General features: G+C 39.1%; 1 protein-coding gene and 1 long non-coding RNA gene across 5 annotated transcripts in view; one reads left to right on the top strand and one right to left on the bottom strand.

Annotated features, from left to right (window-relative positions):
• AFAP1 (actin filament associated protein 1) overlaps nucleotides 1-18,242 on the bottom strand; it is a 110,737-nt gene that overhangs the window by 84,418 nt on the left and 8,077 nt on the right. The gene's annotated exons all lie outside the window — the stretch shown is intronic.
• LOC130252521 (uncharacterized) lies at nucleotides 975-3,279 on the top strand. Its single transcript, XR_008840372.1, has 2 exons — nucleotides 975-2,831; nucleotides 2,868-3,279. It is a non-coding gene; the product is annotated as an uncharacterized LOC130252521 (long non-coding RNA).

The raw sequence follows: 18,242 nt of genomic DNA on the forward strand, positions 1-18,242 counted from the left end.
TTTTGCTCATTTTCAAGGTCTAAGAGAGCCACACAAAGATTGTTCCTCTGCTGGTAGCCAGGAGTGAGCCTCAGTGACAAGAGCCCAGTGTACTCCTGCTCTGTGAGCTGATCAAAGGTGGGATAACCCTGCTGAGCTCCTGGTGGTTTTCAAGCTTCATTCCACTGTAGGTCAGGAACCAGCGGCTTCACTGATCAGACAGGGGAGGCTGGAAATTCAGATTGCAACATTTTAGTCTCAGGTTCCTCACACCCTTCCAGTACAGCCTATGTTTACTTTGTTTAAGGTCTCTGACAACTGTGACACATTGACACCTTTTCACAAGCGCTGCAGTACACTGAAGTGCTCTGATTACTGATGGAAGTGGTCAGACTGCCAAGGTGCCTCTTCAAACCATCACATGCAACACCTAGCACAGCCTGATTCTCAGGAAGGACACCAGAGCCAAACCACTGACAGTGTAACTTCTGCACAAACAAAACGATCCAACAATTCCTGTGCAAATTCCCATGTGCCAAGTCAGCTGACATCATGGAGTTAACACACCAACACTTGGAAGACAACGATTTTAACCACCTTCTGTTAACTTTCATGCATTTACTCCTTACTTTACACTGATTTACAAGAAGATCCAACTATATTCCTAAAATACCTAACACAATACCGTGGCAGCAAGAAACCAGTTCCTCAACTCTTTGCACTTGTGTGTTCTTTCATTCCTCACCTGGTCCTCCTGGGAAAGCGCAGCACCAGTGACAAGTTCCTGTTTGTTAGGAATTGTTAATGCTTACTGCCAAAAAACCCACACACATATTTTGCTAGGCTGCAAGCTTAATAAAAATATCACTATTTTTATTTTATATTAATATTTTAAAATATTATTTGTGCCAGAATCATGTAGACCCCATTAAACATTTTGACTTGGTGGTTCCCATTGACATCTAAATATTTAAGAAAGAGGGGTGTAATTTTTTTTTATGCTATTACACTCTCATAATTTCCAGGGAGCACTAGGTACCTTCTTGGCCCTTATACTGAACATCAAAACTCCATCCTACATTGTCTTTCTGTCACCTCCCTGAAAAAATATGCTTGATATTAGAAAACCAAGATGTATTTGTAACTGTTTTTCTGCAATTTTATAAGGAAAGAGACCACCAATTTTTGCAATTATTTCTAAACAAGTTTATCTAAACAAAGCCATTAACAAAACAGGGCAGTTCATCTCTTTATATCAAATCAAACCATCCATCTACATGCAAATACAGAAAAAAGTCAGAAGGTTCCCCATGGACAATTCCTTCCTTACAGAGAATCTATCATTTGAAAAGCAAAAACGACAGGAATATCCTAGAGAGTGAATATTCTTTAACTATTCAAATAAAAATTAGAATCCTACTTTTTGCTATTAAAAATTTATTACTCTTACCTCATTATTACTAAGACATTAGAATGGCTTTTTCAAAACATTCCAATGGCCTTCCAAACTGCAAAACCTGCCAAACTCTTTGACTCAGTTGCCATAAAACATTTCTAAATTGCTGGAACGAGATCCAAATTTTGTTTTATAAAAGTATAAAAAGGATATGAGTAAAACCTTGAGCTGATTCACTGTGAATGTAACATGTGTTAAAGGGTTTCCGGGTCCTGTTACTCATTAGGAGAAAATAGCAATCCAGATATGCAGATATATTATGGTGGCTCCACAGATTTAGTCTCATCCTATTGTTTTTGGTGCTTTTCCCTTTCATCTAATCATCTGCATCTGGCTTTTCCCTAAGTAAACCCATGTATTCCAAAACCAAGTAAATGAAAGCAGTTCCATCAATAAAAGTGTGTACTTTCTCTAGTAATATTAACCACACACTTTTCTCTTTGTCAACAGAGCAAATTGGACCACAGAGAACACAAACCTCTGGAATTCTCAACAATTCAGCTGTATTACTATTAAATTTGGACTAGTTCTATCATTTGAGAAGACAATAATGTAAGTTACAGCTGAATTTATACCCAGGTTGTACAAAGAGCTATAGAAGATTCTCAAGGGTTTTTTTGAAGCTTATTCTGAACATTTCAGTTTTCTCTGAGTTTTACAGCCTAGCAAGTATTTACAAGCTGTTCAGTAGTTAATATAGTCCATATAATCAACCAAGCAACCATCATGATACTCACACTTAAATATTTGACAAAACATGTCTTTTGCTGCAGGTGCTCAGCAGACTAACCCAGTTCAGGTGTGGGATCTCTATCATGTACACATAAGATAATTCCTGCCTTTCCAGATAAGCTTTGCAAGAGATTCTGGGAGTTTATCTCCATAGGTTCACAGTCTGCCTTCAGGCACACAGAGGAAATTCTGGGAATGCACAGGCAGAGTAACAACTCCTCTGTAGCCCAGCCCCATCCTGCTGGGAAGCAGCAAGAACAGCAGCTCACACCAATGTCCCACTCAGCTCTTCCCTTACCTGCCCCTGCCTACCCTGAAAGCAGCTCCAAGCTCCACTCAGAGGGTTTTGGGAAGTGTGTTTGGGAAGGGAACTAGACAATAATACCTGGGGAAGTGTAGGAGTGAAGCCTGCAAAAGGATCAGCAGCTAATTCATGCTCATCTGCCCTTCTGGAGCCTCAGCAGTCCCAGAGCTGCAGCTTAGTGGAAGGTAACACAAGGCTTAATATTTGTTTGGCAGAGTTGTTGGGTTTTTGTTTCTGTTTGTTTGGTTCTTTGTTTGTTTGGTTGGGGTTTTTTGTTTAAACTTAAGGCTGGAATTACAGACAAGTATAAAACAAGTTGAATTCTTATTACAGCTTGTGATGTTCATGTAAAGTGGAACTGTGTTTTCTGAATTTCAGGAAGAGTCTTCCAGAGAGTTCAAGTTTGGGTAGTGCTGGGGGAGTGAGGGCTGTTTTGACCTCCTTTGTACAGAACAGCACTTCCATGCTTTTGCTCTCAGTTTTCAAAAAAGCAGAGGGAGTTTTTTTTTGGTTTTTTTTTTTTTTTTTTGTTAGTATTTGTAACTTTCAAACAAAGCCAAAAGTGATCCATTGCTTTGGAGCACTGTGTGGGAGGGAGGTGTTGCTAAAAAATATCCCAAGATCCTCTTCAAAATAAACCCTGCAATCTCTTTTGCCCCACCACTTGTGGCTTTGTTTTTGCCAGCACACTGATTTTTTTAAAATGATTTTTTAGTTTCTTTTTTCCTATTTGACTGTAATGTAGAACAAATATTTACTCTCAAACAGAAACAACATTCTTTGAATTGTTTTGCTGACTCTATTCCTTCCACAACATAGTTTGGTTTTTAATGCTCACCACCCATATCAAGCTGCTTTTAGGGAGCAGTGCAAGAAACTTCAGGATTTCACTTAATATTCAGTATTCCTCTCCCTAAGCAATGGTGGTGTCATATTTCAGCTTTTGCTTTGCATTTCCCATTGTCATGTGTCTCTGTGGTTTTTTTAAGACACAATTTAGGCAGAATATATTTCTGTGGGGCTCAGAGCAGAAAAAATGTGCTTTTAGCAAATAGAAAGAGCATGACAATAGGGAAAAATGAATGGGAGAACCAAAAAGGGAAAAATACTAGCAAGTAGGGTGTGACTGCCACTCCAAATTCTAATTTTCAGTCTAAAATGTTTATAAAAAGTGGAATCTTAGCCATTATAACTGGGTGTTTTTGTTTTTGTAGCTAAGTGATTATATTTGACACAGCTTGAAGCCAGTTATGTTTATACAAGTGCGTGGGTTTAAGATGGAGAACCCAAGTTTGCCAAAAGCAATTGAACCATAAAAGTCACTGAAAGTTTTCATATTACACCAGAAGAGGAGAAACACAGATATTGGTGCTGTGCTCTAACCAGGTAGCTGAAAAAGAAAGCTGGGGTTTTGCTGGTCATATTTTCTTAGAAATGGTATTTCCACAGTACTTCAAAGCAAACCCTTTTTGTGCTAAAGCCACTTCTAAGGCAGCAGCCATCAGAGGAAGCAGGATGAGACAACAGAAGCAGGGGGAGGAGGGACAGACCACAAAGCCAGAAGGAGATGTCTGCTCAGCCAGAGCCTCTCCAACACTCCCTCCTTTAAACACTCACTTGGGCATTTTCCTCCTGAAGACTCAGGCTTTAACAAGCTCAGACTTCCACACCACTCTGAGCAGACTGACTTCTGCAAGTTCTCCCAGGCTGGGTCTCAGGAGTGTGGAGCTGACTCAGGACAGCCATGGAGAGAAAAGTGCCAGCAGCTACAAACTGGAATAAAACAGCAAGCACCTCCCAGCCTGACAGCAGATGGTTTTCAAATTCTGGCCATTTGAGAGGCAAAGGGGAGGGAGAGAAAAGAGAAGGTATTGCTGAAGAGAAGAGGTCACAAAGCAAGCAATCCTGCAGCTGCTTTCAAGGGTGAATAGGTGAAGTACATGTCAATTTTGATACAACTGTAAAATTGAATTTCAACACAATAAAAGAAGAAAAAGAACAGAACAATTCCAAAAAAAGAATTTTATGGAAGAGCAGCTTTGGGTGAACATGAAACCAAGATTTGAAAAGAACTATGAATATGATAAGTGAAGAAATGGTATTTTAGCATTTAAAGCTTCCAAGAGGTCAAAACTATTTTTCATTAGTTACTTACTGTATGACCATCATAATGTATTTAAGATGGAGAAACAGAAGCTGTCAGGTCACTGAAGAGAGCAGCCAGGAAATCCAAGCTACCCTCATGAAAAATGTCCTTTACTGTTTAAGTTTACTTTGTTTAGGCATTATTAAGCATCAGCATGAGGAAAGATCAATCTTCTACGTGGGAAAGAGTTAAAAAATATGAGAATGCACACAACATAAATAGTTTGTGTTCAATCAAAGAATATGGCTGAAAGTAACATTGAGGAAGTGATGCATCATCCTCATCCTAGGTGAGACCAGCTTTCTCATTCCTTATGGAAATCAGTCCAAACTTTCACCTGGCAATCAAACCCAACCTTCAGTCTGATAACATAAGAAGGAGTGCTTCTAACATGCATTATTAATCTTTTCTGAGTCTTACATCCTCTCTGGTTGTACCCACAGAATATATGTGGAACACACTGATTTTCTCTTTACTGCAGCCTTAACACACCCAAAGACTATCATGATGTCTCTCCTCCTTTTTCTCTCTGCTAAACAACTGAAATCCCTTCCCCAACCTCTCACAGGTTGTATCCTCAGAACTTTTGAATATTCCTTTTCTACTGAAATCTCTTTTCTGGTCCAAATTATCTCTCAAGTACAGTGCCCCTCATGAGACACTGCTCTAGATGAGGCTTCTCAAGATTATTTGGGCCCTGAGGATTATTTGATATCTTTTCCAGACAATATTCCCAGTAAAGTGTTTGCCTGTTACCCTGCCAGAGGCTTGCCATCAGTCCTTCAGCCTTGGCCACCACATCTCACACCTTACAGTGCATAGAGTTATTTGATTCTTGCTGTAGGTAATGCAACAACATGAAAGGTAATGCTTTTACTTTAAATTATTTCTATTAAACATGGGTAAGGGAGGGCAGGGATGACATTTTATAATGTTATTAGCCTTCAGCCTCTGCATAAGGAAAAAAAAAAAACACCATTAAAAAATTCTTCAGGGTTTCATCACCAAATTTATCATACCAAAGATGAAAAACAAGTGGGGAACATTCACCCTAATTGCCTAAAATAATAAACCTTTCTGTCATCTGGGCATGAGACAAGATGACAAAAAGCTGCAAACATCCCAGCTGGTGGCTGCCTGAACAAACTGCTTTGCTCCAGGCTTGGAGACCCCTTCCCACATGCCAAGATTCTGGAGAAGGCTTGCCAACTCCTCCTCCATGTACTAAAATTCAATTTTATGAGAAGCAGAATGATGGAAAGGGAAGGATTTGCAAGGGGATGATACAAATGAAGTGCTCAGGAGTCCAGGAAGAACTTTCAGACTGGACTTGCCATGCTTCTGCTCAAGTACTGTTTGGGTAAGTGTCAGCACAGGTGGAAAACGTGACACAACCCAACCTCTCCTGATATTGCTGAACATCACTTTAATCAGAGAAATAGCTCTGTGTCTGCCTGAAGTATTAGCAGTGACAATACAGATATAGCTCAGCTGACCTTATCCTTTCATGATAAAAAAAAGTTGTGATGAGGAAACAGCTCTGCTAATATGACAAATTAGGAGGCTGTAAAGAAGTGGACACACGACAAAGTCTAATTATGGAGCAGAAATGATGGATTATTGGCTCCCTTCTGTCAGTCCTGAATTGTTACTTAAGTTCAGGCAGGAGAAGAAAAGGCAGAAGGAAGAGACCCTACACAGACCCTTCACAGTCAGCTCATCCCAACAGAATGGCACAGATCTCTTAGGACCTGCACATACCATGGCACTGCTGCCAAGGACATCCCTCCCCCTCCTCCCCAGGCATGGAAGTGAACCAGTCTTATTTCATCTGCTGAGCCATTGTGGCAGAAGAGTCATGTTAATGCAAAAGATCCCTGCTTCTTGTTAGTATTTAAATGCCAAGGAACTCAGCAGCTGAATCACAAGTAGCTCAGCCATGAATTAACTGCAGCTGGCCAAGAAGGGCACACCAGAGCTCCTAACCAAGTGTTTGACAAGCTTAGCAGTAAAGAAGCCTGTGCAGAGCTTGTCCTAAGATACTAATTTTCTTTGTTCTTAGTTTATCATTTTTCACAGGAAATAAGTGATCTTCATTAAAGATTGAGATCTAGTCATGTTGTGTTATATTAAAGTGGAAAGAAAATCAAGCTCTTAAGGAATCTCTTTGATGCATGTCAAGGAGTAGCAGTTTAATTTAGAGAGTTGCTGTAGCATGTAAATATAATAAAAATAATAAAAAATCTGGAAAAGTCAGGACAATTCTGACATTATTAAGAGTTTAAATTCCAAAGGTATTCTTCTACTTCTCTTTTTAGACTGGCATGAGATAAATCATATACTCTGTGAGAGGACAAGATGTACAATTGAATATAAATAAAAAACTCCTGGTGATGTTCTCTCTACTTCCCCCCTTCCCTTCTCCAAGATGCTCAAAGGGTGCTTTCATCTTAACTATTTCCTGATTAGAGAACTTGCAATCCCTTAGGCCAGGCTGGATGTTCTCCTTGAAATGAGTCACCAACACTGAGAAAACAATAACAGGACAGTCACTTTCTGGGATACTGAGATGACTTTCAGTGCAGTCTGTACAAGTGAAAGAAACACACACAAGTATGAAAGTAGGTATTTCAAATCAGATGGTCATTTCTGGCTTTCTTTTTTTTTTCCATCCCTGCCTTTCCTGAAAGCTGTGGTTTTACAAAAAGTTAAAGTTAACCCAGGCTGCTGCTGAGAGGGACTGATGTCATCCCTGATCCCTCATTTCCATGATTTCCTTTGGGACAAAATTAGCATTTCTGGGCCATGGGTGAGCCAGAGGAGGGAATAGAGCCAGCTCACCATGTGCCAGTGAGAGCTTCTGCTGGAGTGTCTGCAGGGCAAGAGCAAGGAAGGGACAATCCAAGAGCTGCATCATATCTTGTAGTAAGCAGCAGCCTACATTTAGACTTAAAATCACTGTGAAACATCTCTGGTGTAGATGTCACACAATGGTAACACTGCACATGGTCTAGTCCTAGACATATGTGTGTATAAAGATGTACATACATATATATATATATACCTACATATACATACATACAGATAGATAGATAGATAGATGATAGATATAGATATAGATAGATATAGATATAGATATAGATATAGATAGATATAGATATAGATATAGATATAGATATAGATATAGATATAGATATAGATATAGATATAGATATAGATATAGATATATATAGATAGATATAGATATAGATATAGATATAGATATAGATGATATAGATATAGATATAGATATAGATATGGGTAAAAGCATGACAGCAACCAGAGGACAAGGGCTGGGATCAAACATCTCTGTCCCCTGGGTCAGGCACTCAGGGTATGGCAGGAAGGCTGCAGCTCACCCCCAGCTCCTCAGAGAACAGCCCCTATTCCTGTGGGGCTTCCCTTGTTTATCTGAAGGACTCAGTAGCTCTGTGGGAGCAAAAACAAGGCTGTTTTTTTTATGCAGTATGCTCAGCTTCATGCAGCATGTGTGATTTAGACAGAGAAATTTGGGGCTCCATAGAACATGTTGTAATAAAACACCCAAAGGAAAAAATGGCAATTATTAAAAACAAATGCAAAATACTTCTGTGTGTTACATGTGAAACAGACTCAGATGCTCTAACCTGCTGGAATTATCAGAGGCAATGTCACCAATAGCCTAAATGTTATGATTCTGTTCAAATGAAAGCAAAAGCTGCAAGCAGGCTCACCTTTAGCTTTCTCCCCCTGGGGCAGTGCATTCCTGGCAGGGGTGTTATCCTGCATCTCTGAGGAAAGATTATTTTCTCTGGTAACAATGCTGCACTGTGCTTTTAAAGACTAAAGGCAACCATGCAAAGAGAGGGAAAGTTCATTCTGAATAATTCTGCGAGAATTAAACAGTCCTGTAGTCTTTCATGTTTTACATTAGGGACATTGTTTATTTTGCCTTCAGAAATTTGGTTTAAGGTCAATAAATACAGCATCAGTAGAGACTATATTTTCTTACATAAATAATGAATCAATTGGATATCCTAACTACCCTTTCCTTTTTATATTTTTTGATTTGTGCTCCTACCTGATAATTAAACAGAAGAGAGTGCAACTGGATACATAAAAGTTGTAACAGAGGAATGGACACAGCTATCCTCATCTAACATTCCAAAGGGAACAGTTTAGCTTTTTGATGTATTTTAACCTTCAGAATATTGTTCTCCAGGTGAAATTGAATACATTACAATTCTCAATTCTACAGTCTCTTTTCCTAGAAAAAAGATCCAAGCATATTATTCAACCCTTACAGAAGCAGACTATATACAAAGCCTTACACTGTAAGATTAATTTAATAAAGCTCATTAACGAATTTAATAAAGTTCATTGGAAAAATAGCTGTCAAGTATTTTGATTTGTGCTGACGTGACAACCAAGAGGAGTGACCAGTTTTAAAAATACCTTCTGGCAAGGTTTTGAAATCCACAAACAGCATGGCAAATGAAAGTATTAAACAAAAATCAAAACCAACCCTAACCCACACCATCACAAAAAAAAACCCCAAAAACAACAACAGAAAAAAAAATAACAAAACAAAACAAAACTACAAAAAAGCCCCAAAACAAACCCACAAAGAAACAATAAACCCCAACACTCAGTTCAGAAAGAATCCATCCTCTTTAAGGATGGAGTATGGAAAGGTAGAAAGTTTTGGTGTTTCCAGTTTATGGGAAAAATGGAAATGCATCTGGAGCAATAGGAAGAAATCTCTCCTTCAGGCTTTCAGAATTCCCCTACAACAGATTACATGTATTGTATTTCTATATATTGTATATATAATATACAATAAATGTATAAATACATTTATTGTATTTATATATATTCATATATACGACCTGCTGTCCATAACACAGTTTAAGTACCTTTGTCTTTTCTACCCCACAACTTGCACTCAGCTAAACCAGTTCAGCAACTGGAAGCACTACCTAGTTTACTTAGTGCTTCTGTTTCTACAGCAAAATCCAACAGCCCAGGAAAAGCTGAAGATCCTCACCAGGACTCAGGAAATTGGTCAAGCTTCCCTAAATTAATCAGAGAAGCATCAGATCCCCTGCAAAGACCCAGGGGTCTGTGTCACACAGGAACCTCAGTGCTAGGGGTGAGGTAGACACAGATTTGAGTGTCCTTTTCATGGCTTCTCTAAAACATCCTCCACTGACCCACAAAGAACAACTGGTGTATACTTAGATATTTATATACATATACATGGCAAGATAGATAAATACAAGCATATTCTGTAGAATATCAGAATAGCAACAAAAGGAGTGATGGGCACCAGCAATTCATATTTTAAAAAGCTGGGGTCAATTTTCTCCAGATATATTTGGGATCAGCAAATGAGATTGCTTGAATTAAAAAATTTAGAAGTTGACACCATTTTGCAACTGAGAGGTCTCTCAATGTAGACTTGTTGAACACTATGTGGTTTTACTCCAGAACTACACTTTCAATACATTTCACTAGATTAGGTCAGACCTCACTACTTTGCAGGGGAGAAGACTAGCTACAAATCAGTTTTAAGTCAAGAAATCCTATCCAATGTTGCATTTGTTAGTATCCTTGTGAAGAGGTGTAAGTACCTATGTGCTATATGGTGACTAGCTCAAACCAATTTCTTCTAAATCAAGATAAATACTGAAAGGGAGGCATCCCAGAGGGCTGCTCCTTGCACTTAAAATCCTTAATGCCTGCCCAGTCCTTTACATTTGGTTGCATTTAAGGTCTTTAACTGTCAAAGAAATCAGCAGTTCACTGGACAGAAATGTAAGGAGAGCTGTGTAAATGTATTTAAAACCAATCTCTTCCTACCAATGCCTGCAGCACCTTGTGGTATTTTGCTAAGGATCCTGAACACAGTTTTGAAGAAAGCACAGAAGTATTCACCAAGGCTTGATGCTCTCATTTAGTTCTACCTTGCCTTTCTGGTTAATATAGAAAGCTAACAAAAACTCCAGCTGCTCAGTGTATCACAGGCCCTTGTAAAGAACACATGAATGGACACTTGCCTAAATTAAACAGCATCCACGTGGTGGTCTGCACTGAGTGAATGTCATGTGTTTATGAAAGCACTTTCTAAAATACACTCTACCTCTCCAACTTCTAATAATATTTAACTTATCTCTTTCTTTCAACAAAAACTATTTAGGGAAAACAATACAGGAATAATCATCACATTCCAAACACTAATGAATCTTTCTGGGAGGTCACCTACCATGCAAGCAACATGCAGCCACACAGCAATTATTCAGCCTGCAGCACTGATGAAGAACTACATTCCTTACAAAAACAGCTTCAGCTTACTAAGTCTTTGAACTACTTTTAAGAGTTAAACAGCAACAAGGAGTCAGACAAAGGCTGATACCAGTCAACAAATATCAACAAAGAAACAGAGAGCATGGGTTGTGTGCACTGTCTGCCTTAGGGGTAAATGAAGGAGCTTCACAAGGTGCTCTGCATCTTCAGAGGTCTGCAGTTCCACGGGGACTTTTGGCATGGCAACAGACATGTTTAAATCTCTGAACTTCTCCACTGGACTCAATGCAAACACACGTGTGATGACCTCTGCCTGATTGCATCCCATGGGCAAACCCATTTTTATAGGTGTTCATTTCCCACTGGAGTCATTTGAGTGCTGCTGCAGGTTTACAGTTTCCAGCCATCTCTATTTAAAGCTCTTCTGCATTCTATGGAAATTATTGCTCTATTACACTACCTCAGAATGATAACTATATTAAATGTATTCAATATGTAATATAATATAGCATATAATAAAAAACCCAAAACAATTGAGTTTGATTAAAAAGCAGCCTTTAAGGAGATCACCTTACAATACAGTATTTTGTATATAGATTTCTGTTGGAAAAAGGCATATTTCTTAATTATCTATATCTATACTTCCTGGCCAAACTTGAAATATACTTATAAAAAGAATCAGGTTTTGGAAATAAATCCAAGCCACTGGGATCCTCCCTGAGCTTCTTATCAAAATCCCAAATCCCTGATATTGTTTAAATGTAAGATTCATCTTTAAACTGATTAGTAAATTACTAGTTAAATCCAGATACTTCAACTTCCCTGAAGTTATGAGCTATAGTGTGCACTTTTTTCAAAGATAAGGAAAAAATTTTCCCAAATACTATCTGTAGTTTCCCATGTGATGGCTTCCAAGCCACTACACAATTTCTTTCCCTGTCTTGAGAACATGTTTTATTTTGATGGCACTTTTTTTTGTTGTTTTAAAATTTTAAACTGTGGCAATAGAACTAATTATTTTTAGCTTATTGAAGATTAAGAACCTCAGTTACTCAAATGCATGACATCTTAATTAGTTAGGCACAGAGAGCAGCAGCCTAAATAAAAATCTCACAGCTGAATGAACTCACATTTGGTATGCAAATAATTTTATATGTGACCAATATGGCAAACTACTCATAAATCTAGTTATAAAACTAAAATTATACAGCAATGCCCAGAAGAACACCACTAAGAATTTTATATTATAAACCTCATTTACTGAGAATCTGTCTCTGTCATCCTTCCTGCATTTCCAGTCTCTTTCCAAATATGTTCTCCCTGAATACCATAAGCCATCAAAGCCCTGAAAGAGCCATGAGAAGATGTTGTGACAGACCTTTTTGTAAGCACTAACTAAACCCAAAGTAGGAGTACACTTATATATGCAAATGAAAAGAATTATCATCTTGCTTTAAGCCTCCTGAATAAATTCCTTTAATTCAGAAGAATGACTCATTTTATAGGGTTGAAAGCTGAGGCAGGCCATTTGAGCTTTAGCAGTGACATTGCTCTGACTAAATGCCAGTGCTTACAAAGCACTCATCTGTATCTCAGCTAGTTGCCCTAGGCTCAATGCACAGTCAATGGAGAAATTTAGGCTTCCTAAAATAGATGTCTAGAACAGATCAGATTAATTACATCCTAGAGAAGCCAATTTGTATCCCCTGATTGTACAGAAGGTCTACTGGGAAGGAGCTCAGCTGCAGACCTGCTCTGCCATGTGTGGCTCAGGTCAGGCAGAATGCATCCCACTCTAAGTGCCTATCAGCTTTCATGCCTCTCATTTGGAAATCTGATCCCATGTTTACTAAAATGAAAGTGAAAAAGAGCTTTCTCATTACAGTAGCATATTTAAATATATAGAGACAGTTGTTTAGTGATATGTTATACTCACATGTATTTAATTGTGCTGTTATTATTTATCATTTTCATGTCATCTTTTAACCGTGCTTAACCATTTTTGCTGAGAACAGAAGTGGGAGAAATATCTATATTGCATTTTCTGAAGAACCCATTAACTGGCACCACAGAGCCACAGTGGAGATCCCAGAGAGCCTCCTCAGTTTCAGCCTCACTCAGCACTCACATGAGGCTGCTGTTACAAGCACCAGGGACAGGCAAGACTTGTGAACATATGATGACACTTAGCTTCATACTCCCCTTTTCTCAGCAGATGGTCTGAGTGAGTGCTTTTCTTAGTGCTTGCAAGTACCAATAGTTGAGTCCTAATTTAGATGTGAATAGATTAAAACAAACTGTTTATCCTCAGTTAAGAAGCACATTTCCAAATGCTAATCTTCAAAATCAGTAAATGTAACATAGCTTCATTAAAAATACATTCTCATTTCACTTTGGCTTCCTCCTGTCACAGACTCATCATGGTCTTTTTCTCCATGCCTCAAAACTGGTATGAAAAACATAACAGATGTGATGTTTATATGAAAGATTTCATCCCCCTGTCCTAAGAAAAGGGAGGACAGAGAGCAAGCACTTTTGGCTCATAGCTGACACCCATCTATCAAGAACAGCAAACAGGACAGGCCACCACAAACATAATGAAAATGCTTTTAACAAACAGCATGCCTATCCCTCAAGTCCCACAGATAAGCAGGGCTTGCACTGTACTCAGTGCCTTTGCTTTTCCTAACCAACACCAGTCCAGCCACAGCAGTTTAGTTCCAGCCCCAGAGTGCACTGAATAATGCAGTTAAATATCCTTTTACCACCCCTCTGCATCCCACTACTGCTCTTCTACACCTGATTTAGATAAGCATCTTATTTCACAAACCTTATTACTATTTGCAGTCATTCATGTCTTTAATCAATGTCCAAGTTGGTTGCCTTCTGTTTCACTTTGCCTTTGGCTGCACATGTCAAGTTGCATTCTATCTTTGAAGGACAGTGATTGAAATGAAATCCTCTACATAATTTCTGCTCTTGATCTTCTGATAAGAAAGAAGACCCAAACAAGTTCCCATCAGCAAGATTCTGTATTGAGGGGCTGAAAATCTCCATGATGGAGCACCTTGGTCCCATTTCTTACAATGGGGACATTGCTCACCATTTGTCTTCTAAAGCAATTTGTCAGGATACTGACCCTATCCAAAACTCATCACACATGAAAATTAACAGCAAACACAGGTACTCAATCAAAGAGTAAGGCAAGGCTAAAAAAACAGGATGGCAAAAGAGAGGATAGGGTACCATTCAGATGTGGATCCAAAATACCTCCAGTGTGGGGCAGGCTGCTGCTTAAAAACAAGCATAAACAATAACAAATATGGTTGTTTTGGGGCAGGATATTTTCAAGTGAAGTGTGCAGACAAACCAGTTTAATATTTTTCAAGTCCAGCAGATATATTGTCATCTTTGGACTTGGAGCTAGATTAAGGTCATTCTATGCTGCCAAGAGCCCTGTATGAGTAGATGCTGATAGATGATCATTTGGTAAAGCAGCTATCAGTCACAATGAATACATCATTCTAAATCTTCCCTTCAGAAGTTACTATTTTTAATATGGAAAATTAAACTGATCTGACCTAACAAGTAAAAATCCTATAATAACTATAATAATAGAAAAAGAGCAGTGGCACATTATTTATCCAAAATACACAGTTCTTGCTTTGAGAGATCCTGAAAATGGATGCATATATGAAGACAGAAAAGAACCCTCTGGGGAGATAAAGAAGCTAGGGCAATAGGAAACTACCTAAATTAATCCACTTGCTAGTCTTAATACACATTTTATAGTTGTTTTGCTAGCTAGCTTAATAATGCTGTTTCTTAGCCCTCACACTGAGCAGATAGGATGCAGCCCTCTGATCCTTAATTTAGAAACTTTATGCTGGCAAAATGTTTAATCATCCAGGACACAAAGTCTACCACTGTCAGAATTTGAATTCAGTGACATAATTCTATGGTGTGATCAGATAAAGAAAGGAAAATAATGGGATTTTCAAAAGCCCAGATTCTAGTAATCTTTGTTACTAGTAACAAGCTGGCTGACAAGAAGTGTAAAACAAGATAATGGCAACAGACAATGAAAATTCTCAATCCTCTCCACTCAAAGTGCTCTCTGCTGGTGTTCAGTGTTTCCCAGCAGCCCAACTATCAGGGCCCCAAGCCCCTGATCTTTCTGATATCAGTCAATGACAAAAATTCACTTTCCTACAGGCAGACAAAGAGTTAACTGCAGACAAGAAAGTTAATTCTTAAGCATAGGAAAGAAGAGGCCATCACCTGGTTATAATGCCAAATTAAAAACTGAATAAAATTATTCAATTCTGATTTGGGTTTACTACAGTATAAATAATAATTCCATAAGAAAATGCACTTTACATGCAAAATCAGCAACCAATGAACACTTATTTTTCCAGATGGCCTTTATTAATTCTGTACTTAACAGTTTGAAACGGCATTTTCCCCTTCTGCTTTGGACAACTTCCACTGGTGTATGTGAAATTTCCTCCTTACAAAAATCTCACCAGGAAGAAATTCTCACTTTAATAAAGAAACAGTGGCAAAAGGAATTAAATATTTTCCTAGGCAGGCTGACTTCAGACAGACCAACAACTACAATTTTGGAGAATTATGCCTCTAATAATGATTTCTCCAATCCAAACAAAAAACCTTCTTGCCATGCCCTTTGTCTGCTTTCATGTAGTTACACCCTGGCAACTCTCATCACAAGGTGCAGTTGCTCAATATTACTTTTATATTACTGAACTATACAAAAATGCTCTTTATTACTGATTGTAACAAAACAACTCAGTGAAGTGCCATGGTACACACAGAGCCATGCCTCACTCCACCCCTCCTAGAGCTGCTAAGAGCCCTCTGGAATCACACACATAATTTTTGTTGCTCCTGTGCACTGTGTGCAGCTGGACTGAATAGGGGAAGGATTGTTTTGGCATGAAATGAACTGATCCAGGATGGTCAGCAAACAGCAAACAGCAGAGCAAGGAGTGTGAAGCAGCAGGTGAGATGTTTGCAGACTGCTTGGCACAAGGGGCAGGTGAGGTAATCCTTGCAAACCACAGTTCAAAGGTCTTAGGGATGTAAAACCTGGCACTATGTCCTAAAGGTTTCCAAGTAAAGTAGATAAAAGCTTGTTTATCCCAGAATTTAGCAGTGTTCCTAAACTCAGTAGTATTGCAAGAGTTAAAAAGAAAGCTTAAAAAATAGGGGTGGCAACACAAATAAATGGAAAAGATGCTAAAGGATTCTTACATGTTTCTGTCCCTTCCTTGCACTTCATTAGTGAAGATTGTGGGTTAGTACTGAAATCTCAGGAGTGCTGAGGCACTAGCAGGGCTGATGAGAGGTGACCAAAAATCCTTACAACTTTATTATGCATTTCTTTCAGCCTGTCAGTTCTCTCCTTCCCTTCACACCCTGAACATCTGCCATTTCCAGTTCCTACTGCTAGTCCAATTTCATGAAGTCATTAGATTTTAATGAGTTATTAACATATAAAGAGCTGCTCTAAGGTACTGAGTGCTTTATAAGTCACTGATGACAACTTGCTAGAAGGGCTGTGTGTCTTATGCTCTCTGTACATAGCTCAAACCATAGCTTGAGAAGGGCATGTTCCTGCAGTGCTGTCTCTGGGCACCTCAGTCCAGGTGACACCTCCTGGCCAAGAACCACCCTGCAGCCACACCTTGGGAAGCAGCATCATTCCATGTATCTTTGCTGTCACATTATTTAGATGTAGGTCTTGCTCTGGGTTGTTCAGATCCTGTCTCACAGAGGGAAACACTTCGAGCTGGGTAGGAAACAGCCCTTCCCTACAGCAATGTGCAGGAAAAAGCCAGACTCATTCACAAATTCTGCTTCCAAGTTACCTCCCTGAAGCAAAAGAACTTAACTAGTGTCAATGCAAAGACTGAGACTACTTAAAGCACACTCAAACTAAGCTAAGGTTTGATCCCTATTTGGCAGAGTACTTTTTCTTAATTTGGTTTTTCTTTAAAGCCGGCAGAAAACCCCAGAACAGCTGGGTTTTTAGTAAGAGCTGGTATGTCAGGAAACCTGAAGCCCAAATGACCCCAAATCTCCAAGATGGATTTCACTCTTTGTTCCCATAAAGTACAATAAACTTCAGGGCAATCAGAGTTTGCACTTATATCCTGGAGCCTGTAGATGTGCTGACCATAAACCAGACAGGAATCCCAAGTGCAAGAACAGCAGAACTAGTTCCATAATGCTTAAAAGATGTTATTGTGGTAGAAAAAAAATTTTTTGAAGGATTTAAAAAGGGTTGAGGAAGTCTAGAAATCCCCAAACATCATACCTCTTCAAGACAACTTCTGCTTTCCTTTAAATCCAATCAGTATTTTAGTTGTTTCTCTGGGACAGTCAGTCAGTTGGGCCTTCTACACACATATCTCTTTGCCCTTGGCTTGTAGAGAGAGCTACTGTTTACAGACAAGCCTTCACTACAATTTATTTTTTACACTCAGACCACTTTTAAAAGTTACATAGTTGAACTATAAGCAAGAGGACAGAAAAATGAGAGATCTGAAAAAATGAGGTCAAAGGGGGGACAGCTCTCAGCAAGATTTTCCACATGCAAAATTCAGACTCAGTGTTTTGCAAACAACAATAAAGAGGAAGATCCAAAGGGATGGGAAGGAAACTGCAGTGATGAGAGGCTGTGAGGCTCAGTCATTGCAGAGACAGACAGGAGCAGTAGTCAATTGGAGACTAATAGACACTTGAGTCAGATTAAAATTAACTGTTGCATTTTTGAGGCTTGTTGAATACAGTTTACTCAGATTAGCTCTGGAATAATGTCCAGGATGGGGCTGTCACAAGGGGAAAGGTGTCCTGATGGCCACAAGCTGCAGTAGAGGCTACTGCATGCTGAGTTGCACCCAGTCCCACTGCCCATGTCACTGGCAAAAAGTCAAACCAGACTGGTCCCAAAACCACCCCCTGAGGAACAGCACTTGTCATCCATTTACTTGAAGTCTGGTGCTCACATAAGCACTTTTCTGGGCTCCAGGGAAAGAAGACCAAGAAGCTGAAAAAAGCAAAGCAAGGACAGCAGAAAGCCCCAGAGAAGATGAAAAGTTCACAAGCCACAGGAACAGACAAACTTTCCCAGAGAAGGAACAACTCTTCCTTTCCCCAGAGGACACTTGTTTTGTTTATCTGAGGTTCTTGGTGTGTGCTTTCAGCTGTCTGCATGTTTGGGGGCTTGTTTTCATTAATTTCTGAAGTGAGAGACTTTTAGACTTTTGATTTGAGTT

Source organism: Oenanthe melanoleuca, chromosome 4 (assembly GCF_029582105.1).
Source record: "Oenanthe melanoleuca isolate GR-GAL-2019-014 chromosome 4, OMel1.0, whole genome shotgun sequence".
NCBI lineage: Eukaryota > Metazoa > Chordata > Aves > Passeriformes > Muscicapidae > Oenanthe > Oenanthe melanoleuca.